Source organism: Hippocampus comes, unplaced genomic scaffold (assembly GCF_001891065.2).
Source record: "Hippocampus comes isolate QL1 unplaced genomic scaffold, H_comes_QL1_v1.1 scaffold196, whole genome shotgun sequence".
Lineage (NCBI taxonomy): Eukaryota > Metazoa > Chordata > Actinopteri > Syngnathiformes > Syngnathidae > Hippocampus > Hippocampus comes.
In genome coordinates this window covers 130,452-137,149 of record NW_017806173.1, presented here as the reverse complement: position 1 = coordinate 137,149, position 6,698 = coordinate 130,452, and the positions used below count along the sequence as shown (strand labels likewise).

Sequence of the window (6,698 nt, the reverse complement as noted above, 5' to 3'; positions counted from 1 at the left end):
TATATACATACATACTTACTTACTTACTTACTTACTTACTTACTTACTTACTTACTTACTCACTCACTCACTCACTCATGACTTGGAATACAGGTTACTTTCTTCCTTTTTTTTTTGTTTGTTCGTTTTTTTTACCAGGACCTTGGAAACAATTAATTTGCAATATTCAGAGGTGAGGGGGTCGGAATTACATCATTTTTTTCCATCGTTTTTTTTTTTTTTTTTTTTTAACCTAACCATTACTTGGAATACAAGTTACTTTCTTGTTTTTTGTTTGTTTGTTTGTTTTTGTACTAAGGCCTTGGAACCGATTAATTTGCAATATTGAGAGGTGAGGGGGTCGGAATTACATCATTTTTTTTCTTTTCTTTATTTATTTATTTGTTTATTTTTACTCAATCATTATTTGGAATACAGGTTACTTTCTTGCTTTTTTTTTGTTTGTTTCTTTTTGTACCAGGACCTTGGAAACAATTAATTTGCAATATTCAGAGGTGAGGGGGTCGGAATGACATCATTTTTTTTTCTTTTCTTTTATTTAATTTATTTATTTATTATTATATGTTATCGGGCATCCTTCTAATTCCCTTGAACAACCAAGATTGAACTTTTGAACTCTTTATAATTTCTATTATCTAGTCCAGTTAAAGTCCAGGGGAGGAAGCCCTATCATAGTAAAGAGGATACTCATGTGATGTGTGTAGTTCTTCATAGCCTCTTCATTTTGCTCTCAAAGTGCACGGAATTGATGGATTTTTAACAGAATGTAGAAAAAATTTCTCCCGGGGGGGCATGCCCCCGGACCCCCCTAAAGGGGCTGTGTTCCCCTTGGGGCTAAGCCCCCCTTGTTCTTGAAACCTAGTGACGCCCCTGTTCAGAGGTGAGGGGGTCAGAATGACATGATTTTTTTTCATTTCTTTTATTTATTTATTATTATTATTTTTTTACCTAACCATTACTTGGAATGCATGTTACTTTCTTGTTTTTTTTTTTTGTTGTTTGTTTTTGTACCAAGACCTTGGAAACAATTAATTTGCAATATTCAGAGGTGAGGGGGTTCGGAATTACATCATTTTATTTATTTTTTCTTTATTTTATTTTTATTTTTTTTTTTACTCAGTCATGACTTGGAATACAGGTTACTTTCTTCCTTTTTTTTTTGTTTGTTCGTTTTTTTTACCAGGACCTTGAAAACAATTAATTTGCAATATTCAGAGGTGAGGGGGTCGGAATTACATCTTTTTTTTTTTTCTTTCAAACTTGTTAAACCCCACTGCCCGAGTGAGCTGCGGATGAGTCTCTCACGGTGACTTGTTTGGGTAGCAAAGCCCGGTAGGCGGCAGCGGGTCACGGGGTCAGGGCCGCCGGCATGCTCACTCCAGAGGGCCCAAAGAGCGAGCGGCGCTTTCCGCTCTGCCAAAAAAGCCCTCTTAGATCCGGTATGTTGCTCTCGGCCATCTGTGTCGAGCCCAAAGGAGGAAGTACGAGCAGAACACGCAGGCGAGGGGAGAGAAGGAAAAAGGCGAAAGGGGGAGGGTCCCCCCCCAAAAAAAATACAACCTGTCCCACAACGCGTTTCGACAGGAAGTAATCCAGCTCGAGCTTCGTTTCAGCACAGGAAACTTCCAGCGGGAAGGTTCAAGAGCGCAACCGGTAGGCTTATGAAGTCAATGTGGGAAAGATGGACGGAAAGAAAAATAACGAAGGGGAGCGTTGCCGCAAAGATGTACAATGGGGGGGGGGGGGGGGTAGAAAGACAAACAGAAGAGGAAACCGATACTAGGCTAGAGTTCAGAGCGGGGCCACCGTACCTATTCTGGGACGTCACATAACTCGTCTAACCGTGGCTATGAAAGAGAGGGTCGGAATGGGTCAATAGCAAAGTCATTCCGAATCACTTCCATGACAGTTGCTTGCTTTCATGAGCCAAACGATGGCACGACTTGCTACCATGCACTCGAATTTAGTAGCATGCAAAATAAATGCAAATGTAAAAAAAAAAAAAAAAAAAAATGGGGATTTTGGCCACAGGTTGTGTTCTCGATTTTCCAGTTCTGGTCTGGTCTGTCATGAGTCTGTTTTGTGTAAATGAAGCCTTCTGCGCACAATTAATGAGAACCTACCTCAGGAGTGTTTTACTCAAGTGTTTTTATTCCTTTTTAGGCATGGAAAAAAAAATCCACTCGAGTAACCGCTGCCCCTGAAAGGGTTAACTGAACTCACGAGCGTGCCCGGCTAATTTCAAATTTTTGGGGGGTACGTCCCAATTCAGATAGACGATTAATCGCACTATTAATTAAATCACTTTCCAACATTCTTTTTGGTCCTTTAATATTTCCAAGAATACAAATGTTAATTACATGCAAATCATTTGACTCTGACAATTATTTCTCCTTAAACTTTACAGCAGAAAGATATATTGGCTGATTATGTAATTCTTTCTTGATTTGGACTTTTTAAACTTCTTATGGAGAGTGTGGGCGGTTTGAATATCGTGATTTATGTTTTAATGTGTTTCAAAACCGTGTGTTCCCAATCTTGCGATGACACACGCAAGTTTCCCTCGGTGGTGTCTCGAGTGGCAATTCTAGAGCTAATGAAGACGCATGCAGATACACAGGCGCGCTCGTTGCCGAGGCAACACCGGGGGGTGGGGGGGGGGGAATGAGGGGAACGAGCCACGATGAGATCACCGCTATCTCGTTTCGTTGTCGCCGTTACAGAAGCTCTTGACTTTCCGCTGGCAACCGGACTGGTTAATGAGGTTCGTCCTACAGAGAAGCTTAAAGGGCTCATCTGAAAAAAAAGAGCCCGGGCTCCGTATTGCCGACTTAAGCTTTTCTACTGCTTTTTCGTCACCGGACCATACTGGATGTCCAATTAGTCCAAAAAAGAGCGACAGCAAGAGTGCACCTTAGTCACAAGAAGCAGTTGTACGTCTCAAGGCTCATTTATGCTCGACATTGGGGGATCATCAGTCTGTCTGTTGTCCGCATTTAATTTGTACGACATGGTCTTATAGACCACCACTTAAGACGATGTCCCCGTTTACCAGTAACTAAAAAAAATAAGGTAAGATTTTCCGTTGAACTTGACATTCATCGTATTAGGCTGATGCGATGCTGTTAGACATGCGTCCTCACGCTGGTTTTTAAGCCGAAAGTCAAATAGCAACAAGGTGACCGATGACGGTCGACATTTTTGGCTAACGGTAGCATTTCATGAGCAGATAATAGACCGAATCAGTTAGCGTACTATTGACATTTTTTTAACGTGTTTCAGATCTGTGGAAGGTTTTTAATCAATTGACATTTCACAATGGCAGCGGCTTATACGAATTTATTTTTGATGAACACTTGGGCCTACTATGTCACTTTTCTTTTTGTATCATGAAAACATTATTAGCCATGTTAGCTATCCCCCCCAAAAAAAATCCTCTCTTAGCCTTTTAATTGTATCATGAAAACATTATTAGCCACGTTAGCTATCCCCCCCAAAAAAAATCCTCTCTTAGCCTTTTAATTGTATCATGAAAACATTATTAGCCACGTTAGCTGTAAAAAAAAAAAAAAAAGCCTCTCTTTGCCTTTTTTGTATCACAAAAACATTATTAGCCACATTAGCCGTCACCAAAAAAACTGCCTTTCTTAGCCTTAATTTTATAATGAAAACATTTTTAGCCACGTTACTGTCAAAAAAAAAAAAAGCCTCTCTTTGCCTTTTTTGTATCACAAAAACATTATTAGCCACATTAGCCGTCACCAAAAAAACTGCCTTTCTTAGCCTTTTCTTGTATCATGAAAACATTATTAGCCACGTTCGCTGTCAAAACAAAAAACAGCCTCTGGTAGCCTTTTTTTGCGTCATGAAAACATTATTAGCCACTTTAGCCATAAAAAACAGCCTCTCTTAGCCTTTCTTTTGTATCACAAAAACATTATTAGCCACATTAGCCGTCACCAAAAAAACTGCCTTTCTTCGCCTTTTCTTGTATCATGAAAACATTATTGGCCACGTTCGCTGTCAAAACAAAAAAACGGCCTCTCTTAGCCTTTTTTGTATCACTAAAACATTATTAGCCACGCTAGCTGTCAAAAAAACAACCAGCCACTCTTAGCCTTTTTGTTTGTATCATGAAAACATTAGCTACGTTAGCCGCCGCCCCCCCCCCCCAAAAATCCAGCCTCTCTTAGCCTTTTTTGTATCACGAAAACATTATTAGCCACTTTAGCCGCCATTTAAAAAAAAAAAACAAAAAAAACAAACAGCCTCTCTTTCTTCGCTCATATGGAAAATTCCAATGGCAACACAAACTTGGTGTCGGAACCATCACTCAGACATCCACCGTTGTGTCGAGGCAGTCGAGCGCTGCGCAAATATACACACTTGTACTCGACGTGCCACATGTGCCTTGGCCATCGCGGTGTGAACGGGCTTCAGCTGGATAAATAAAAACAAACACAGCTCTATCAGTACAGCTGGGACTTTGCTCCAAACGCCGTTCTTTGGTAAATGTTTGCCTTGCCTCTCAAAGCAGAAGTAGGCGGACATTGGCGTCGCTATCTCAGAAGACGAGGGGCTGGGGAGGTGGGGGGTTCTCAGCCGAGTAGGAGGAAGAGGGAATAATTAAGAGGGAGAAGGAGGTCCACTAGGGACTTTGTGACACCCTGACTCAGGGACATGTGGCCATGCGAGCGAGTCATTTCCTCACCGGCGTACATCCCCTTTGCTTGTTCCGCTCATACAAGCGCTCACAGACACACACTTTTACTTTCCCCCCACCCCCCGGAGCCCCTTGTGTCATATATACGCGCTCTTGAAAGCGCTTGTCCCCATCCAGCAGTACTGGACTGCGTCCAGTCCAAACAAACATAAAACGCATCATCAATGGCACGCAGCTTTTTATGGCCAGGAAGTAGCATGACCTGTTCTTGATTGTTTGTTGTGAAGAAACCCGGAGCACGCCAGCTCTTGTAGGCCCCTTCCAACTCTTCCTTTTGTTCACTTTTTTTTTTTTCCATGCTTGATATATTTGCGAACAACGTCAACAAGGGGGGAAAAAAAAATCGTGCCTGTTTCCGCCCCGCTCTTGTGTGCGTGCACTCAAAGTGAACACGTTCAAGCTAAGTCAGCATTTTGTGCGCCACCTTCCCCACAATGAAACGCAAGCATCGACAATAGCGAGAGAGGTCAAAATCTTTTGCATACTTTTAACGTGGTGATATTTCATCTCATTCGAATGACACTTGGGTGAAACGGCGATTAGCTTGTCGTAACTTGTGGAAGATCCACGCAGTTCAACCTCAGTTAACGATGCCTGAATGACTTACAATGCCGCCAATGTTGTTTTGTATTCAGTGAAAGCAACATTTATAAGACAGAGTGGAGGGTTTTTTTTTTTTTTAATCAACTCTTATTTTGGCCGGGAGGAAAGGAAAGAGGGCTGAAAAGTCGTTTGAAGCAACGGAAGGAAGGACGTCAGGGGACCATGAATAAAGGGAAGGAAGGCAGGAAGGAGGAAAGAAAGGGAGGAAGGAGGTCGGGAAGAAAAAAAAAAAAGTTAACAAGCAAAAAAAGCGGATCCGGGATGAAGAAAGACAGCAAGGGCAGACTAGTTTAAGAATTTAAAAAAAAACAAAACTTTAGAACAGCCTCTTAGCCCTTTTTTTGTATCGCTAAAACATTATTAGCCACGTTAGCTGTCAAAAAAAACAACCAGCCTCTCTTAGCCTTTTTTTTGTAGCATGAAAACGTTGTTAGCCACGTTAGCTGTCAAAAAAAAAACAGCCTCTCTTAGCCTTTTTATTTATATCATGAAAACATTGTTAGCCACGTTAGCTGTCAAAAAAAAAAAAACAGCCGCTCTTAGCCTTTTTGTTTGTATCATGAAAACATTGTTAGCCATGTTAGCTGTCAAAAAACAACCAGCCTCTCTTTGCCTTTTTTTTGTATCATGAAAATATTGTTAGCCACGTTAGCTGTCAAAAAACAACCAGCCTCTCTTAGCCTTTTTTTGTATCATGAAAACATTATTAGCTACGTAAACTGTCAAAAAACAACCAGCCTCTCTTAGCCTTTTTTTTTGTATCATGAAAACGTTATTAGCCACGTTAGCTGTAAAAACAAACAAAAAAAAAACCAGCCTCTGATAGCCTTTTTTTTTTTTGTATCATGAAAACATCATTAGCCACATTAGCCGCCCCCCCCAAAAAAACAGCCTCTCGTAGCCTTTTTTTGTATCATGAAAACATTGTTAGCCACGTTAGCTTTCTTCGCTCATATGGAAAATTCCAACTGCAACACAAAATTGGTGTTGGGACTAGTTTAAGAATTAAAAAAAAACAACAAAAAAAAAACCCTTTAGTTTCGGGTTGTCTGGGTACGTAAAAAGAAATCCACTTTGTCGATTTGTCGATTAACTAAATAATATTGCTCATTTAAAAAAAAAAAAAAAAGAAGCTTTTTCAGGTGATGGGGAAATAAACCAGCCAACGCCGAAAAGAATTAGCCATCAGTTGAGTGCCGCTGTCTAATTTTCCTTTGGTACAGTTGCACAAAATGTTTGTATTGTGTCGCGGCGGTGTCAGAAACTTCCTGCAAATCCTGTTCACTTTGTTTATCGCATGTAACATGACAGTGGAGCATGCTTATTACTGTCACTCTTTACCAGCAATGCCAAAAAAAAAAAAAAGTATTCG

General features: G+C 40.6%; 1 protein-coding gene and 1 long non-coding RNA gene across 3 annotated transcripts in view; both read right to left on the bottom strand.

The window, feature by feature from the left end:
* etv6 (ETS variant transcription factor 6) overlaps positions 1–6,698 on the bottom strand; it is a 41,568-nt gene that overhangs the window by 27,954 nt on the left and 6,916 nt on the right. The window lies entirely within an intron of this gene.
* LOC109531855 (uncharacterized) lies at positions 1,248–6,680 on the bottom strand. The gene is made up of 2 exons (XR_002171259.1): positions 3,902–6,680; positions 1,248–3,576 (listed from the first exon to the last, which is right to left on the bottom strand). It is a non-coding gene; the product is annotated as an uncharacterized LOC109531855 (long non-coding RNA).